Source organism: Pinus tabuliformis, chromosome X (assembly GCF_031772625.1).
Source record: "Pinus tabuliformis cultivar Carrire ecotype Pingquan chromosome X, CPIR1, whole genome shotgun sequence".
In the NCBI taxonomy this organism is placed as follows: Eukaryota; Viridiplantae; Streptophyta; class Pinopsida; order Pinales; family Pinaceae; genus Pinus; species Pinus tabuliformis.
This window is the reverse complement of record NC_142308.1, coordinates 923,577,819-923,598,885: the sequence shown is the minus strand read 5'-3', so window position 1 is coordinate 923,598,885 and position 21,067 is coordinate 923,577,819.

Below are 21,067 nucleotides of genomic sequence, written 5' to 3'. Positions count from 1 at the left end.
CAGAGGAGAATGAATCCAACCCTTAAGGACATTGTCAAGGAAGAGCTGCAAAAACTGTTGGATGCCGGATTCATCTACCCCATCTCAGATAGTGAATGGGTGTCCCCTCTAGTGTTGGTTCCCAAGAAGAATGGGAAGTGGAGGATCTGTGTAGATTACCGTGAGCTGAACAAAGCTACCAAGAAAGACCATTTCCCCCTACCCTTCATAGATCAAGTGTTGGATGGACTGGCAGGAAAGAAGTTCTTCTCTTTCCTGGATGGGTTTAGCGGGTACAATCAAATCCAAATCAGCCCGGAAGACCAAGATAAGACCACCTTCACCTGTCCTTGGGGTACCTTTGCCTACAGAGTCCTTCCCTTTGGGCTATGCAGTGCTCCTGCTACTTTTCAGAGAGCTGTCTTGAGCATCTTCTCAGAGTTGGTCCATGATGCAGTGGAAATATACATGGATGACTTTACCCCTTATGGGGCCAACTTCCAGGAAGCATTGTCCAACTTGGGAAAGGTCCTAACCAAGTGCACTGAGATGAACTTGTCCCTTAGTCCTGAAAAATGTGAATTCCTAATGACTGAGGGGACCGTGCTAGGCCATACTATTTCTTCCCAAGGATTGCAGGTGGATCCCAAAAAAATTTCTCTCATCAAGAGGGTTCCACCTCCTCAAAAAGTAAGGGATGTCCGGAGTTTCTTGGGATTAGCAGGATACTACCGGAGATTCATTAAGGACTTCAGCAAGTTAGCCTCGCCATTGTTTGGTCTGTTGGCAAAAGATGTGGAGTTTAAGTGGACTGACGATTGTCAGAAGAGTTTGAATGAGATAAAGGACAAGTTGGTGTCAGCACCAATCTTGAGAGGTCCAAACTGGGCCCTACCTTTCCACATCCACACTGATGCCTCAAACAAAGCCATAGGTGCAGCCTTAGGACAAGTTGAGGAAAAACTTCCATATGCCATTTACTTCGTTAGCAAAAACTTGTCCAAAGCCGAGCTGAACTACACTGTAACCGAGAAGGAATTCTTAGCTGTGGTCCATGCACTGAACAAGTTCCGACATTATATTACCGGTTACCAGACTTTTGTACATACTGACCATGCTGCTATTAGATACTTGATGAATAAACCAGATGTGAATGCTCGTATTATTAGATGGTTACTTTTATTGCAGCAGTTTGATCTAACCATTGTTGATAAACCAGGGAGAGAAAATGTTGTTGCTGACTTCTTGTCTAGATTGGATTTGTCTGCAGATGAAGATGGGACGGTGGATGACCAGATGCCTGATGAGCATCTGTTTGCTATATCAGTACTCTCTCCATGGTTTGCGGATATAGCAAACTACCTTGTTTCAGCTTAGTTCCCTCCGCACCTCTCTTCAAAAGAGAAGAGCAAAATCATCAGAAAGAGTGCCTCATTTACATGGATTGGGGGCAACCTGTTCAAGCTTGGCCCCGATCAGATCTTAAGGCGTTGTGTAAGGGAAGAGGAAGTCTTTGACATCCTCCTCACCTGTCACGATGGGCCTTGTGGAGGACACTTTGCAGCAAAGAGAACTGCCTTCAAGATTCTGCAGGCAGGCTACTATTGGCCCACACTGCATCAAGATGTCAGAAGATATGTCAGCCAGTGCGACCAATGCCAAAGAATGGGGAAACCGACCCAAAGGGATGAGATGCCTCTCCAACCTCAAGTGACTCTTGAGCCATTCGAGAAGTGGGGCATGGACTTTGTCAGTCCAATCAATCCCTCTTCGAGGCAGAGATCCTACATCATTGTGTGTACTGACTACTTGACAAAGTGGGCAGAGACCAAAGCCATCAAAGCAGCAACAGAAGAAAAAGTGGCCGAGTTCTTGAGAGAGAACATCTTCTATAAGTTTGGCTATCCAAGGGAGCTGGTCACCGATCAAGGGAGCCAGTTCACCTCCCACTTGGTTGAAGATCTCCTAGCTCATCACAAGATCAAGCATAGAACCTCCACTCCCTATCATCCTCAAGCAAATGGGCAGGTGGAGGTCACCAATAGAGCATTAGAGGGGATCTTGACCAAAGTGGTGAGCAGTAGCAGAAAGGACTGGGCAGATCGCCTGGTTGAAGCCACCTGGGCTTACAACACCACTTGGAAGACCACCACCGGCTTCACACCTTATGAGCTGGTCTATGGGAAGAAAGCTTTGCTATCCATTGAGTTTGAGTATAACACTTTGAGGATGGCAGCTCAGCTGGACTTAGATCTCAGCCATGCACAGGAAGAAAGGTTGTTGCAGCTGAATGGACTGGATGAGCACCGCATGCAGGCCCTCCTTCACTCAGAAGTGGTTCAACTTCAGAGGAAGGTGTGGCATGACCAACATCTCCATGACAAGCAATTTCAGCCGGGAGATTGGGCTTTGTTGTATGACTCCAGATTCAAAGATTTCAAGGGGAAGTTGAGAACCAGATGGCTAGGACCATATGTAGTGGAGCAGTGCCATGACAATGGATCTGTCCTCATTCGAACCATTGATGAGGAAGCCATTCCCATGCTTATCAATGGGCACCGATTGAAGATCTACAGGAAGCCTCCCTCAAGACAAGAGTTTATCAGCACTATGGAGAAATCTGTTTTGGTCATAGAGAAGGGTTCTGCCTCCATTTTGGGCATACCCTGAAGAAAAAAGAAAAAAAAAAGAAAAAAAAAGAAAGAAAAAAGAAAAAATAATAAAGATCCTTGGGTGAAAACCTCTCTGAGGCGCCCAAGGCAGGCAGTAGGGGTGAAAACCTCATTGAGGCGCTCCTATTGTCTTTCAGAAAAAAAAAAAAGGAGAAAGTTTAAAAAAAAAAAAGAAAAAAAAAAGGAGAAGATCCCTGAGTGAAAACCTCTCTGAGGCGCTCAGGGCAGGTAGCAAGGGTGAAAACCTCTTTGGGGCGCCCCTGCTATTTTTTCAAAAAAAAAAAAGAAAAAAAAAAAAAAAAAAAACAATAAGCACAATACAAGTTTTGCATGCAGATGTTCTATGGAGGAGAAGAAGCCTCTCCACTCCAAGCTAGGGGCCTTCATCATGCTATCAAAGGATGTCATCAACACCTCCTCCAAGAATAACAATGTTTTTCAAGGTATGTGCAATTTTCATCATGATTTGGATCTTCTACAGGAAGATACAGTTCTACAGGAAGAGACAGTCTTCCTACAGGAAGACGCGGATCTTCTATAGGAAAGTGCAAAATTTCTACAGGAAGCTCTGTGTTCTACAGGAAACTTCCTGTAGAAGGTTGCGACGGCCGAAATGTGTTTTAAATGAAGATCTAGCGACTGAGGAATGGATTGAATGCATGCATGCCACTGATGGCACCTCTGAACATTGCTATTATCTTGCTCCACCATCCTCGTCGCCATGCAACCAAGATCCCTGCAGCAGCACAACAAAGCAATGAGTTCTCGTGAAAAAAAACATCTGTCAAAGAAAAACCAAGCACCGAGAGCCATACCACATCCACGTTATGCATCACAAGCACTGGGATCGTGATCGAGAAGCCAGAACCGCCAGCATGCAGCATGCACCCAAGGAGGTGAGACTGTTGCAAGGCTCCCACGGGAACCCTGTAGCAGTCAAACCTGTAGGAGTGGATGCCATTCATCGGCCAGCCATCTGCAAGCAAAACGCGGGTGCATGCAACCAGAACATCCACCACAGCGCCAGCATCCCATGACCACGAGCCTCCGGACTGTGTAAGCCACATGCAGCAGGTAGATCCGTCGACCAAAAACCTGAAAATCATATGCAGACGCGCGCAGGTAAGTGTTCTAATCCTTCTCTCCATCAAATCGCATGGATATTACTTTGATTTGTTTTGCATGGCATAAAGGTGAATGGTTGAGCGGCCGTAAGGCCAGTTGACTGGCCACATCGGCTAGTGAAGGGATAGTAGGATGATGAGGTGGCAGCCACAACAAAGGACACACGCAGCACGCACGTGAAGATCAGTCCCGTCAACCGTGAAACGAGTTTAACCGAAAAGGGCGGCGGCAGATCTGTGGGAATGAATGCAGCAGCAAGCGAATGTGCAGGCGGATGATGGGTGACGTCACCCAACGGTCCGGCGGGGACAGCTCACCCCCCGCGCCACGAGCTGCGCCGATTCAAAATCTAATCGGCTCGATTGAGCGTGTATATCCATCAACCTCACTTCAAAACTCGAGTAGTTCCTTTGATTACCTCTGCATGTTGATACGCCAAGCTCTCGGCTACCTGAACGCTGGTAAGGCACCTCTCGACCGCTGTTCAACTATAGCTCCCCCCGAAGTCTGCGCACTGCTCCTACAGGAACAGTTTCTACAGGAACGCAGTCCTACAGGAAGCAGTATCTACAGGAAAGCAGTCTCTACAGGAAGGTGAAGTCTTCACGTAAAAAAAAAAAAAAAAAAAGGTGGCGGAAAAGAGGTAACCCTGAAACTCCTTCCGCAATTGGTTTTCAAAGGTGGCAAGTTCATTATTCGCAGTCTGGTCATAAAAGATATTGGATTACCGTGCCTACACTATCGCTTCTACAGGATAGCAGTATAATTAGACTGTGGTTTTGTGAATTCATTGCATGCTCTGTCTATAAGACCGAATTTCCTTTGTATCTACCGCCTTTGGTCAAAACCACTGTGTTCGTCATGCCTGGTGGGTTTATCAGGCGAGAACCCACAGATTCCGCCAAATTAAGGAGAAACCCAGCAGTGGTTGAGCTCTTCACCAGAGCACAATGGATGCCTTTTTGTGATAAGCTACAAGGCTACGATGATGAAGTAGCCGAGGAATTCTTGCAGGCCTTGAAGCCTAAATCCCTGACACTGGCCACGGTAAGCTTCCGAGGCCTCAGCCTCCAACTCACCCCAGAGCACATAAGTCGAGTCACGGAACTGCCCATGGGTCTGCCGTGGGATAAAGAAGAGCGGAAGCAGAGCCAGCAAGCAAAGAAGGAGTTCTTCCCGCCTGAAGAATCATTCACAGAGGACAAAAATGGGGTGAAAAGGACAAGCCTGTTGCCACCGTGGGACGAAGTCAGTTTGCAAATTATGAAATATATCACCTGTGAGGGTCGTTACAGCATCATATATGCGTATCACTTCAGGCTGCTCAATGAACTAAGACACCAGATTGACCTCCCTGCAGCACAGAGGCTGAGCATTCCTTACTTTTTACTGCAGTCCTTGATAGAGTGCTCTACAAAGCTCAAGGACGGAATCCCTGATCAGATAGCCCATCATGGGCTGATAAAATTGCTTGTGGAGGATGCTCTCCACTCATATAAAGTCCCCCTCGCATGGGAATCATTTAGGAACTTAACAAGAGAAGGGGACATAAAAATGTTGCTTGAAGAAACGGGGTCCTCTAGCGGTGAAGAAGAAGAGCCCGTAGCCAAGAGTAAGAAAGGGAAAAGCAAAAAGGTCCCGACTCCAACACAGAAGAAAGAACGAAAAGAGAAGGAGGAGGGAAAGGATGACAGAGCAAAAGAAGACACCCCCATCCTGTCAGCAAGGGAACAGAGGTTGAAAAGCAGGGCAGTCAAAACTGAGGTAGTCCCTGCCAGCCCAAGCACCTCGTCAGCTCCTGCAGGCAAAGCCAAAAGCAAAATTCATGCAGCCAGCAAAGAAAAGGTGGCGGAAGTTGCATCTACAGGAATGCAAGCACAGGCTTCTACATGAAGGCCGAAAACACAAGAACAGGCTTCTACAGGAAGCCTGAAAACAAAGACAAAGGCTTCTACAGGAAGCCTGAAGATCAGTAAGGAGCAGGCTTCTACAGGAAGCCCAAGAGCAACAACCAAGGGTCTTTCACAGGAAGCCCGAAATCTAAAAAGGAGAGGCCCTCTACAAGGAGCTCCGAGAGAGCAAATCGCAAGAAAGAGAAGGCTGGCATTCTTGAGAAAGAGGCAGCAGTGGCACTGGCTAGCCTCAGCACACCTCCAAAACCGAAAGAGAAAAGGGAGAGGGAGACCCCTCTACCACTTGAAGTCAGGAGGAGCAAGAGGATGACCACGGGCAAGCCACAGCCTCCACCCAGCAGCCAAACCACTTCAGGGGATGTCCCTACTTCACCCAGTCCAAGGACCCCCTCTAAAACATCAGCCACCCCAGAAAAGGGGAGCCCAAAAATAACCTCCTGGACTCGAAAGATAGGCCAGTCGCCTTCCGAAGCCCGACTCAAGGAAATGGAAAAGGGGAAGGAAGCATCACCTTCATCACCACCAGGGGCAGAGAAGGCAGGGCCATCAAAAGCAGAAAAGAAAGAGCCTGTTCCGGTCCCGAGTCCTCAGCCAAGGACGAGAAGCAGGAGCAAGGTTGCTCAAGGATGAGCAAATGGTTCAGCTGGGGGGTGATGATGAGCCCCAATTTTGGTACAATTTGGGCTCATTTTGGCCTATTCTACTTGCTCAAACCATTCATTTTTTATTGCTTATGCATGCATTTCTTAGTTTATTCATGTTGTTTGTAGGAAGAAGGGTAGGCACTCTCTCTACGTGACTGATGCATTTTGATTCCAGGTTTTGGCATTAAAAGGGAGCAAAAGACAACGAAAAAGGAGTTAAGGAGACAATGAGGTGGCACTGCGGGTTTTGGGAGAGGATGTCCACGGTTCTAGGGACATCCCTCGTGATTCCCATCAAGAACTCCGAGCTCTAATCCATCTCCCCTCCGAGCTTAAAAAACGGCCAGCTGTTCTACAGGAACAACAGTTATAAACTGCTCTATAGGAACAGCAATTATGACCATCCTACAGGATCAACAGTTAAACTCTAGTTGGACAGCCGAGCTCCTAAAATGTAGGACACTTGTTGGATCATCGTTTTTGTATAAGTATGAAGGCTTTAGCCTTAGATAGGTTGTTGAAACTCTCGTATTGCTATTGTAATTTTGGAGCACAGTTCATTTTTCGTTCCTTTTTGTAAGCCAATTTGGCGTGATATCAGTTATGAATAAAGAAGGCAGTTTGTGATCAAGTTCTGAGTTTTTCTCAAGGAGACTATAGCTCTCAGGTTAGGGCCCAACCTGAGAGCCATAGATCCCCTCTGCTGTAGTGTTGTTTCCATTTCATTTCAGCACTGTGAGCTTTCCATTTACACATGCAATTCGAATTACAGGTTGTTAAGTTGGTCTTTCACATGAGTTAGATAGGATTTTCTTATGGTGAGTTTGTTTGCAGTTGTTTAGTGTAGCAGAGGATAGATATAGTCCATTGGAGCTCCAACAAAAAGGTTGTTCAGGCTCACTGCCGTCTCATCTGGGATTGGAGTGAAGTCCATGATTAACCACCAAAAATAGGCATTTCTCTATTCCATGATTGCTTCCAACACAGTCACGTTAAGTTAGCTGCTTCTACATGATTCACACCTGCACCACACTTCCTTACCACAACTTCATGCACGTTCTCTTTCACGTTTAGATTGCTGCTCATCGAATTTACAAGCACACGTAGTTTAGGTTGATGCATTTTTGGTTAAGTGACAGTCATAAGCATTTGTTTCACTTACACTGCTCTCTCTCGTTCCATCACTTTGTCCTCCATCCTGATCACGCATGCAGACATCTCTTTGACCCCTGCTCCGCTCTGTTATCTCCCAAAGTCTTTCACTCCTCACGTACTTCCATTCTCTAGCCCTTTCATTGACCTAGCCCTCTATCTTCCAACCTACTCCTTACATTCACTCCCTATCCTATTCCTCCACTTCTACAGCCATCACCAGCCTCATTCCTACCTTACACATCTTCCCCTACCATTCCATTACTCCTCCATCACTCCAAACACTCACGGTAGGTCATCCTGTAGCCATTTGTAGACATCCTGTAGAAAACAGAGTATCCTGTAGGATCCTCCATAGCCATCCTGTAGGAGGCCACTCTCTCGGTTGCTGAGCATCTAAATGTGAGGAACCTCTGTGGATGGATGCTAAGGATCCCTAGGGACCTCTCTTAGCTTCCCCAACCTATCCCACGCTTTCCTTCCTTCTCCATCCCATCTGCACAACCAAACCCTAGTTAGCACAAGATCACCATCATCCCACACACTTAACAGAAAATACAAAAACATAACTTTCATGATGCAAGTAGTTTAGGACGATGCATTTTCATTTATCAGAGGTAGTGACAACATTGGTAGAAGCTTCATTCACATTTCTTGCATTGTAGAGGTTAGACTAGTTAAATTAGGGTTTCCTAGGTTTACATGCTTTGATTTGCTTTCAGTTCATTTTTGTCAGGTAAAGTAGCTTTCCTTTGAGATTAGCTTTCGTCCATCGATTAGCAAGCTTCTTCTGAGAGCCTATAGAAGTTGGCTTGAGCCCTAGCGGACTTGTGCCAGCTGACCAAGTGACAGCTGTGACAAGAGCTAGTACTTGTGCATATAGCACCGTCGCTTCCAAGTTTGTACGAACTACCGGGTTGATAAAATGAGAGACAGGAAGCCCCAGGAGTTGTAGCATTATTGCTACAATACTGGAGCTCACCATCTTTTTGGCGTCGTTGCCGGGGAAGCGTCAGAGTATTAGTAATTGTTGCTTTTCTTCTACTTCCATACTCTTACTTCTGCTCAGTAGTTTACTTCATTTCCCTTTTTGCAAAAGTAGCTTAGCATTTCTTGCTTTCCTAGATTAGCATTTCCTGCTTTCCTAGATTAATATTTCTTGCTTTCCTAGATTAATATTTCCTGCTTTCCTAGATTAATATTTCCTGCTTTCCTAGATTAATATTTCTTGCTTTCCTAGATTAGCATTTCCTGCTTTCCTAGATTGATATTTCTTGCTTTCCTAGATTAGCTTTCCAATTTTGCAATTTCATTTGAGCAATATAGTTAGTTGTAGATAACTTTGTTTCAGTTTTGCAGGTACCAAAGAAAGAAACAAAAGCACTCAAAACAAAAGAAAGAAAAGTCCTTTCCATTTCATGCCTCGTAGGAACTGTGATAGATCAAGCAAATTCCTACCAAACACCCCCACCACATCACTGAGTCACCCTTCACTCTTCTTTGGTGACCGTGACCCAGAGGAACCTATAGGTGAACATCCGAAGATATACCAAGACCCTATAGAAGAAGAAGAGTTAGAGACCACTCCATCTGTAGCCATGGCTGATAATAGGAGAGAAGATGAGAGAATAGAAGGAGCTTTCCCCATCCGAGAGGCCAATGGAGAGATGAAAATGAAAAACATTAGCCCCTCTGCTTTGCCTCACTTCCATGGACTGACCACTGAGGATCCTGATACCTTCTTGTTTGAGTTTGCTGTCCTTTGTAGAACTTATGACTATACTGAAGATGAGCAAAAGCTGAAGCTTTTCCCTTCTACTCTTAAGGATGCAGCCCTACGCTGGTTCATGGGATTACCTGGGAATAGCATAGCTACTTGGGCTCAGATGCAGCAAGCCTTCAATACCAAGTATAGGGATTATTGCAGGTCCAAGGAATCTAAGGGAGAGATCTTTCGAATGACCATGGGGAATGATGAGTCTTTAGAGGATTATGAGGAGAGGTTCCAACTTAGCTATAAACGGGCCAGGTGCACACTTGACCCTAAATCCCTCAAGTTGGTTCTACTCCGAGGAGTCCCTGAAGATCTCTTAGACACCCTTCACATGTGAGCTGGGGGGGACATTTACCAACTGCCTTATGAGGACATCAAGACTGTGTTCCGAAATCATTCTAGGGCAGTTAGGAAAAGAGGTAGAGGAAATCTCCTCTCCACTGGTGTCCCTTTCTCCAAACATGAGTTTACAAACCAACTAGAAGATCTTAAGAGTGAGGTGAGACAGACCATTGCCATGCAGCTGGACACATTCAGGATCCAGCAGAAGAAAGAAGAAGCTGAGAGATCCTTGGCTATCTTCTGTCCTAGGTGCACCAGAAGACACCCTAAGAACGAATGTCCATTGCATTTGGTTGAAGTGTGTTTCATTTGTGAGGAGACCACCCAACAAATCAGTGTCCAACCTTACCTGGATTTAAAGCTATGTACCAAGGGACTGAAGCCCCCACTGAACCTCTCTACTTCATCAACCAACGGAGGCCTCCAGGATCTAGACCTTATCAGCAGGGGATGCAAGGGGCATCTCAAGCTTATTACAACCCCAACCAATCGACTCCTATGCCTTCCTGGGGTCCCCCTGCTCATCCTTCTTGGTCCATGCCTCCTCCATGGTCTTATCCACCTCAGTATCCTACTCAACCTCCCTCTCATCCATATCACTCACATACCCAGTCGCAGCCTCAATGGAGTGCTCCTCAGTCGGGGTGGAGGCCCCAATACAACACTCCTCCTGCCATTTTGCCTCCACCACCAGTTCAACCTCAGCCTTTACCTCCTGCTCCTCCTAGGCAACCTCAGATGCCTGCTCAACCGAACCCGAACCCCAACAATAGACAGGCTCAGCAGGTATATACTGGGGAGACCTCATGCCCTACCTATGCTGTGGAGATCTAGGAGATCAATCTTAGATCTGGAAAGACTCTTCCAGATCGCCAACCTCCTCCCCCAGAGGATGAGGAAAACCATCAGGAGAGTGAACCAAAGCCTATTCCACCCTTTCCTGAGAGACTAACAGCCACCACACAACCTAACCCCGAAGAAGATGAGCTTTTGGGTGAGCTCAAGCAGTTGTGTGTAAAAATCCCACTTCTCCAAGCCATCAAGGATGTGCCTATATATAACAAGCTGGTTAAGGAGAAGTGTTTCAAACACCCAGGCAGACGGAAGAAAGATGCCTCAACTATCAATGTCATAGGACAACTGTCTGACCTTATGCTAGGACAAGTCATCTGCCCAAAGTACCTAGATCCTGGAAGCCCTGTAGTAGATGTTCACATCAATGGCACCATTATCCCCCACACCTTGATTGATCTGGGGGCAGCCATCAATGTGATGACCAGAGATACCATGCTTAAACTCAATCTTCAGGGTTCCTTGAGGAAGACCTCGACAGTACTGCAATTAGCAGATCGCTCCACCGTGACTCCCGAAGGGATTGTGGAGGATGTCTTGGTCTCTATTGATTCTTGGGAATACCCTGCAGACTTCCTGGTTCTGCAACCAAAGGCCAAGCTTACTGGGTATCCTCTCATCTTGGGAAGGCCTTGGTTAGCTACTGCAGATGCTTACATAAGTTGTCGGGCAGGAAACATGACCATCAAGAATGGTCCCATGTCCAAGCAGCTAGTCCTATACCCTCCTGCCCAACCTTCTTTAGAGCATGATTTACCACTCTGGTTGGAAGAAGGAGAAGAAGACGAGGTGTATTCAGCACCTCTGTGTACCATAGAAACCAATAGAAGAAACCCTCCTACCGAGGATGATCTGATTGAGACCCTGATCCAGAATCCACCTTCCAGTGCACTATCTTTAGAGAGGTTGGTGGAGGATGCCCAAGCTAGCACCTCAGTGGACCTTTGTACAACTGGCCCTGTCACTCCCAGAGTCAAAAGTGTGGAGTTTGGCCCTGAGAGAGCATTAAAGATCAGCTCCTCCCTATCTCCTTCCCAGGAGAAGGAGTTGTGTAGTATATTGGCCAGCCACCTAGATGCTTTTGCTTGGAGCTATAAGGAGATGAAAGGAGTCCATCCCTCAGTCTGTACCCATCATATATACATCAAAGAGGATTGTAAACCAGTTAGGCAACCCCAGAGGAGAATGAATCCAGCCCTTAAGGACATTGTCAAGGAAGAGCTGCAAAAACTGTTGGATGCCGGATTCATCTACCCCATCTCAGATAGTGAATGGGTGTCCCCTCTAGTGTTGGTTGCCAAGAAGAATGGGAAGTGGAGGATCTGTGTAGATTACCGTGAGCTGAACAAAGCTAGCAAGAAAGACCATTTCCCCCTACCCTTCATAGATCAAGTGTTGGATGGACTGGCAGGAAAGAAGTTCTTCTTAGATCAGTTAAAGGAAGCTATTTATTAAATTCCAATCTAGACTTCCATAGTGGATATCATTAGGTCAGAGTTGTAGAACAAGATGCATGGAAGACTGCTTTCAAAACAAAGCAGGGATTGTATGAGTGGCTGGTTATGCCTTCTGGCTTAACTAATGCTCCTGCTACTTTCATGAGAATAATGAATGATGTACTCAGACCTTTTCTTGATGATTTTGTTATTGTATATCTGGATGACATTCTTATATTTAGCAAAACATGGGAAGAACATTTAAAGCGTGTTAAGCAGACACTAGATGTTTTGAAAAGAGAAAAACTTTATGTTGAACTCTCGAAATGTGAATTTGGAAAAACATATTTGAATTATTTGGGTCATATAGTAGGGGGTGGTGAATTGAAGATAGATCCCTCTAAAGTTGCAGTCATTATAAACTGGCCTAAACCCAAATCTGCTACAGAAGTGAGAAGCTTCTTAGGAGTAGCACAATATTGGAGAAAGTTCATTTCTAACTTTTCCTTAATTGTAGCTCCCTTACATGCTTTGACAGGATTGAACAAGGTGTTTCAGTGGGGAGGCAAATACCAGAAATGCTTCAACACCTTGAAAGAAAAGATTAGTCGAGCACCAGTACTAGCACTGCCAAATCTTCAAAGACCATTTGAGATTCAAACAGATGCCAGTGGCTATGCCATGGGAGCAGTGTTGATACAGCATGGTAAACCCATATGTTATCATTCCGAGACATTTAATTCTGTAGTAGTTAACTATCCAACATATGATAAAGAATTGTATGCATTAGTACAGAGTGTGAAAAAGTGGAAACATTACTTAATGGGCAAAGAGACAGTCATACATACTGATCATCAACCACTTCAATATCTACACTCCCAAACTAAGTTGCAACAATCAAGACACTATAGGTGGATGGGTTTTCTACAACAGTTTCATTTAGTCATCAGATATAAAAAGGGCATACACAATAAAGTTGCAGATATGTTGTCTAGACCTATTATAAATGCATCCACTATACTTAAGCATAATTTAGTACTGCATGAGAGCTACATTGAACAATATGCTCAAGATATGGATTTCAAAGATGTATATGCAACTTTAAGTCAAGGCAAATGAATAGAAGAATTGGATTATCACATTAAGGACCAACTCTTGTATCATTGTAGGAAGCTATGCATTTCACAAACTGAAAGAGTAAATATAATTCGAGACAAACACACTTCTCTAATATTAGGTCACTTGGGTGTAAGTAAAACGATTTCATCGCTGCAAAGATTTTGTTATTGGCCAAAAATGAATGAGACAATTTCTAGATATGTAAGAGGGTTTACCATGTGTGCTAAAAGCAAACCCAACAATAGAAAACTAGGCTTGTACACTCCACTGCCAATTCCTTCTCATCCTTGGGAAAGTATTTCCATGGACATTGTTGGAGGACTACCTAAATCTAGGAAAGGTCATGACTATTTATATGTTTTTGTGGATAGGTTTAGCAAAATGTGTATTTTGATACCATGTAATAAACAGATTACAACTGAACAAACTGCAAAGCTGTTCTTTGAGGATGTATGGGTCCATTTTGAATTACCCAATTCCATTGTATCTGATCGAGACACCCAATTTGTTGGGAATTTTTGGTTGAGTCTGTGGGAACTGATGGACACCAAACTGAAGAAAAGCATAGCCTTTCATCCACAAACAGATGTCCAGATAGAAGTGGTGAATAGGACAGTGATCCAGTTGCTCTGAGGCTATTGTAGCAAGCATCCCAAACTTTGGGTAAACATTTGTGTTATGTGCAACATGCTTACAATGGAGCAAAACATTCTTCTACACAGAGATCTCCTTTTGAGACCTATTTTGGTTTCACACGAAGGTCTCCCATGGATTTTGTCTTTGGTAAAGACATAGTAGTTGAAGGACACAATGATGTGGACAAGGCAACCAAGTTCATTGAACAAATCCAAGAGATTCACCAGGAAGTACAAGAACAACTGGAAAAGAGCCAAGCCAAATACAAGGCAAGGCATGACAAGCATCGGATGGAGCATAGTTTCCAAGTTGGTGATTAAGTCTGGTTGTATATCAGCAAAGACAAAATGCAAGGTGAAGGTAAAAAGCTAAAGCCAATAAACTATGGACGTTTCAAGATACTTGAGAAAACTGGTGAGAATGCTTTTTGCCTTGATTTACCAGCTTACATGCACATCTACTCAATCGTTAATGCAGATAGCTTGAGACTATTTGAACCTTCATTAATTGAAGATCCCAAAGAGCAAAGTCAATTGCCTTCTATTAATCATCTGTTACCTGAATATCTCATTGAATTGTAGGAAGACATGGTTCTAGATAGGAAGGTGAGGACGACATGTAGGGGAGATGTTGAGTACCTAAGGATTGGACTCAAGGGTTCAAATCCAAGCAGTGAAAAATGGATAGAGATTGGACAAGTGAGACAGTTATATCCTCACTTAGTCAATGCTTGAAAACCAACTTTTGGTGGTCCAAAAGCTTTTTCAATGGGAAGGCCGTGATCCGAATGGGATCCTTAAACATATTTCATGACTGTTTCAAATTATGTCAAATCAAATCTTATGAATAAAAAGCTTATCAGAAATGTCCTATGGACAATGGCAATTGTGGCTAGCACAGAACAATGAGAACCCTCGGTCAAAGCGCATTGACCGTTGGCCGATGGAGACTGCGCATGGACGCAAATTGGTAATCGGAAGCATGGATCCAGAAACAGAGGCAGTTTCTGATACGTGAGTAGCACAAGACAAAAACCCTTAGAGAAGGAAAGCCTCAAGCACTCAGTCACGAAGGAAAATAGGAAATCATGCAAAAAACGTCAGAAGACAGGTTCCACACCAAAAACTAGTAGGATATCACGTGCACTTCGAGCGGTAAGCAGGTTTGGCCAAGTTCAGCGCAATGCCATACACCAGGTGATGTGTGTCCAGCGGATGAGAGAGAAAACCACTTACATCACGTGAGTAATGATCAAGCAACTTACCTGTGCAATATAGACAGATACTGTAGGATCTGGAGGCTCCAGATCAATGGTGGAGAATTAACCTAATGGATGACGGGATTCAATGGGAAAATAGACTGAGGCACATAAATATTTGAGGTTCAGCATGACCGATGAGCTGGCAAGAGAATCAGTTTCGCAGGAAAATCCCGGAGTAACAGAAATAACAACTGTTTGAAGAAAACTAACACTCAGTTCGTAAGGCGACAAGTGCCCACCTCTCTATGAAGCATTACATAGCGATGATGATGCAGAGCAGGGAATTCCAATAGGTAGAGGTAGGTGATCTAGAGAGCTAGGAAGAAGAAATGAACATTCAGGGAGCAGATTGGCTTTGAGCCACAAATAGACAAAGAGTAGAGACAAAGACAAAAGAAGAGAGAAAAAAGTGAATTGCAGAGAACAGAGAAGTTGAGCTAACCTGTAGAGCAAAGGCAACGTCGAGCAGACAAAATAGAGAGAGTCTAAGAGCCTGTGAACTCCAGAGAAGGCTTGAGAGGTTCAAGCAACTCCTCTGTGTAGACCTGTCAGATATTGAGTACAAAATTGGACTCATACCACTGAGACTAGTAGAGGTTGAGATCCAGTAAGGGGGAGTTTGTGTACTCTAGAGGCTTGGAGTATCCAAGTACCACCCTACTGATCATCATCTATTAAGTGAGACTCAAATTGAGCTCCTTATTGTAAAATCTCTGCTTTAACACACAATAGAAAAGGCCACCACTGAAGGCTGGACCAGGAGATGTAGCCCGGGAGGATTGGGTGAACTCATTAAATTTGTTGTGTTTTTATATTTGCTTACTGTGTTTCTCTTTCTATTTCAAGTGTTTGCGTATTTCGCAATCTTATTGATCTGTTGCCTAAAATAACATAGACACACCACAACACATGAGTCTGTAATACCTTATTTAATTAACTGAGATCATTCATGAGTGATTTCAGATCATGTAAGTTAATAATTCATAGGTTCCGTAACAGGATTATAGATAGAGTTCTATAGAATGCGTAAAGAGGAGAGAATGATTCAGAGGAGTCAATAGGAATCTTGGAATCCAGATGAAGAATTAGAGGAAGCTCTAGAGAGGAAGCAAAGGGAGAATTCACGGAGTTAAGCTCTGAGGAAGCGGAAGAGTGAAAACCTGAAACCCTGAAGAAAACCCCAAAATCGCAGAGGAACCAATGAAAATAGCATAAAGTCTAAGTAAAAGGGACGAGTGGAGAAGTGAGGTGTTGGCACAGAGTAACCATTGGATCTCAGTGATTAACGGTCCAGTTTAAACAACAGAGGAACCTAAATGAACTATCAGAATTGACTGATGGAGTAGATCAACGATCATCACAGGTGAAAGAGTGCAAGAGTTAACCCAGTCAAAAGGCGGATTCATAACCTCAAGTGGTATTTCGGGCAGGAAAGTAGTGGTAAATGGTATCGAGGGCTTGGCTCCGATTCCACTAATCGGAGGACATGTAGCAGCGAAGGAGCGAGGGGAAACTAATTTATCAGGCGATTAACCCCCATGTGTGTTGTCAACCCAAAGCAAATGTGAACCATCGGATCTACTAAGAGTAGATCAATGATGGAGGTTTAATATGCAAGTTGGTCGATCGGGGATCGAGGTATGGAAGTGACACGCGATAATGCAAAGGGTCGATGGGTGCACAATCGATGAAGTTATGAGCGTGGGTTTATAAAGTTTGAAGTTCGACAGTTCAATTGCATATTTGATGCAAAGGTGGTGTGTATTAGTGTGACTGCGGAGGAGCCGATACCTGATTGTGATAAAGGTGGAACCTCGGGAAGCATGTCAAGACCATACTAAAGCAGAAAGGTTTGTTTTGTGGGAATTTCCTTTGTAATGGTTTATAAGGAAATAGCGCCGATGGAAGATATTTACGTGTTAATTATATATAACCAATGTTAAGAAAGGAAAAGGTTATATATGTGTGGTTAAGGGATAACGAAGGTTATTAGGGTTTTAAAGTCACAGTAGGAAGGGGTTAATGAAAGACTTTAATAAAGTCTTAAATGGAGGCTTGAATTTTGATTAAAGTCCCGATAAGTATATATGGCTAGGAGTTAGCCTATGTTGATTAATAGGGGCCTTAACCATTGGAGGGTGAAGATTTGACTCCTTGGTGAGTTAAATACCTGGGACAAGTGTGATTATGCATATTACATGCATACTATGGGTGTAAGCAGGGGAATCCTGACATCAGATATTAACATCATTTGGGATGTCACATTTGCTAGAAGATCCTCACTTGGCCTTCTTAGGCTGGGATTCTTCGATTTTGGAAAAAAAATCATTGGAAGAGAGTTTATGTTTATTTGCTGCAATCTAGAAATTTTTCTATTTAGTAATTTATCTTTAATATGTGTGTCGTAATCCTCATTAGTCTGATGTTCTTTGTAATCACTTGCATATTTTGGATATGACGATTATATTTTGGGTACAACCTTCGAGGGCTTAGTTTTACCTCTCTTGATGTGTTTTGTTTTAACCTCATTCTTCTTAGAAGGAGTACCTATACCCTTGTTCCTGCTAGGGGGAAATTGGACAGTTTTGGCTTTAAAGACTTGTCCCCTTCTTCAAAAGAAAGATTTGTTTCTTTATAATATTAAAGATCATTTTAATACATATCATGATTCAAAGGGATATAGGAAGGTTTATCAAGCACCAAATCAGGGTGTAAAGAGATTTGAGATTCAAATTTCCCTATAGAACAAGTTTTATTGAAACCATTTCTTACGAGAAAGGACTCCTAGTCCTGCCCCAATGTACCCAATTGATATTTTACTGACATGAGAATGATATTGTGATGAATAAGGGAACAATGTACATTAGAGTGACACTTATGATATGTAGAAGACATTTTAACCAGATTCCTATAAAGGAAATGCAACAAATTAAGTTTATATCCCAATAATATTATGAATAATATGACATGATAGAAGAATACAAGATTGTATCGCCCTTCACAAGTTATATAAATATTTAGGAACAAAATCATATTTTTTCATTGGGATTTGATATAAGAGGTTAGCATACCTTTGATTTTGTAAGTGGATGCTACTTTTACAAATAATTCCTTCCTAGGAATGTCTCGGAACCTTTGGTTCTTTGACCAGACTTTGCCATCAACCGACAGACGAGTGTTTTATTTTCCCCCGTGAAATAAACATCTCATACCCTAACAATATGGCCATAAAATGAAGTGGAAAATGGCTACACCATAATTATATCCCTGAAAGACCTAGAGAAATTCAAACAATCTTACTACCTGAAAGAGCTCAACACATTCACTGTATGCCTCCAATAAATTTGTGCCCATAGTTTCAACTTGGTCCACTCATGACATGAATGGGTTTTGTAAACTTCCATAATTAGACAAAGGCTAAAACTACCAGGTCAAGATACAATCGAGAAAGATCTCAAAACCCTTAACCTATAATCATTGATAAAGAAAATAATAGAATAGAGGACAAAGCCAAATGGCTAGTCCGACCAAGAAAAACCTAATCAATCATACAAAGGAAAATAAAATAAAAACCATTCATGGTCATAACAGGCTAAAACACATATAATTATTATATTGGTATATGTGGAAAACTTCGACCATACTAGTCCTATACAACTACTGAAAATGAAATAGTTCCTTGAACTCAAAAATAGATATTCAAGAGAGTTTGGAAAAGAAAGCCCAAAAGTCTAAGGTCACAACTTAGCTCCATTAAAATACTAACCATGTTCAAAAAATTGAATAGTAAACTATACATAACCCAAGGTCAACACTAATATTCCAAGCGTGAGAACTTTCCATCATATAAACGTTGTTAAAAAGGGAAACAGTCATAAAATGTTGCATACAAACAATAGTCAAAGAAATCATTTACAAGTTAAGGGATAGGATATAAGTTATAGTTACAAATTAAGTTGCTTGAAATCATAAATTCTATAACAACCTTTTCCTTTTGAAATCATTCAATGGTAGTCCTTTGGTAACACATTTATTTTTGAACCAATGTTAAGGATCCCTAATCCTTTTCCAAATACCGAGCGAAAGTCTATGAACAATGATCATAGAAAAGAGATGTAAAATTGTATCAAATCATCAAGGTGAATTACACACTTTATCTTAAGCAAAGGTAATTACATATGGAAACCAAACCAATGTTGGAAAAGTGAAAAGAAAGGAGAAATAGAGAGGGGGGTCATATCATTTGGTAGTGAATGAGAGCGGAGGTGGTTAGCCTACCAATAGGGTGGAATTCGATCTGATTATGTCCTGGGAACTTATAATACTTAGCCAAAAACCTATTTTCATGGGAATTTTCATTCTCTGACGACATACTTTCTTATTTTCTTGCCTTGTATCATTGCTCCAATGCAATCACTAGCAAGGAAAACTGAAAGTTATCCTAGTCTTATCTGCTCTTCCAAATTAGATTTAGCATTAGTGTTGGTGATGAGTAAGATCAACTCCCCTTGAAACAAATTTAAATTTTTTAATATCCACTAAAATAGGTGGTATATTCTTGGCCAACCCTAACTATTAAATGTTTATTTACATATTTACATGTTTATTGTCTAGGGCTATTTTTGTTTTGGTTCCTCCATTTGGATTGTTTAAAAATAGACTCCTTTGTTTGATATCAAATCCTAGCACTATCATTGTATAGAGAAGTAGTTAGTTCATGAATGATTGGAAGTTATTCAAGTCTTTTTATACATATAGAGGATCAAAATGAAAACTCCTTTTATTTGCTTCCAAAACATCACTGCATATTTCAAGCATTATCTGATAACATGTCAAACTCAACTATATAAAAAATGTCATTGTCATATTCATGTATATTTTATTCTCCTTATATTTGTTATTTATCTTAATGATTTCTTGGATTTTCTCTCCCCTAAAATGGTATTTCTCTAAGATAGACTAAGTCCTTCATTGCTTTCATGAGAAGCTCCCCCTGAGACCATGAATATTGCATTTTGTCATTGAATTCATAGGTTCTTCCTCCTTCTCCCCTTTCGACACTTTAGTATATTACCTTTTGTTGTATGCATTTTCTTTTAACTTAATTTTTTGTTCTACTTGCAATAGCTTCCATTTTCCACCTAGATTTCTTTAGGGTATATGGAAACTTGCAATCCTTAGCTTTGTGGCCAAGGTTGATACATAAGTTGCACCTTATATGACAAAGAAAGGTTGGAAAAGGTTTTTATCTTTTTGAGTCAATTCTAATTTTCTTTCGATACATTTTGCATTTGATAGCTTTCTGTTTAAATCCATTACATAAGTAGCAGTAATGAAAAAAAAAAAATTTGTGTATTTGGTGGATAGTTTTCTTCTATGTTTGCTTGATGAAAAATCTGTTACATACATTTTTCATTCGGTAGATTTATGTTTAAATTCATTACATAAGTAGAAGTAACGATAAAAATTATTTGTGTACCTGGTGGATGGTTGTGTTCTATATTTTCTTGTTTAAAAATAGACTCCTTTGTTTGATATCAAATGTTAGTGCTATCATTATATAGAGAAGTAGATATTCCATGAATTCTTGGAAGTTATTCATGTGTTTGTGTACATCTAGAGAATCAAAACGAAAACTCCTTTTTTCTGTTTCCAAAACCTCACTACATCAAGAATTATCTGATAACATGCCAAACAAAACTATATAAAAAATGCCTTTGTCATATTTCATGTATGTATTTAGTATCCTTATATTTATTATTTCTTTCAATGAATTATTGGATTTTCTCTCCCCCTAAAATGGTATTTCTCTAAGATATACTAAGTCCTTCATTGCTTCCATGAGAAGCTCCCCCTAGACCATGAAGACTACATTTTGTCATTGAATTCACAGGTTGTTCCTTTTTGTTCCCTTTTAACACTTTATTATATTTCCTTTTGTTGTCTTCATTTCCTTTTAACTCAATGTTTAGTCTACATGAAATAGCTTCCATATTCCATATAGATTTATTTAGGATATATGGAAACTTAGAATTTTTGGCTTTGTGGCCAAGATTGCTACATAAATGTCACCTTATATGACAACGAAATGTCGGAAAAGGTTTGTATATTTTTTAGTCATTTCTACTTTTCTTTACATACACTTTGCATTCAGTAGATTTA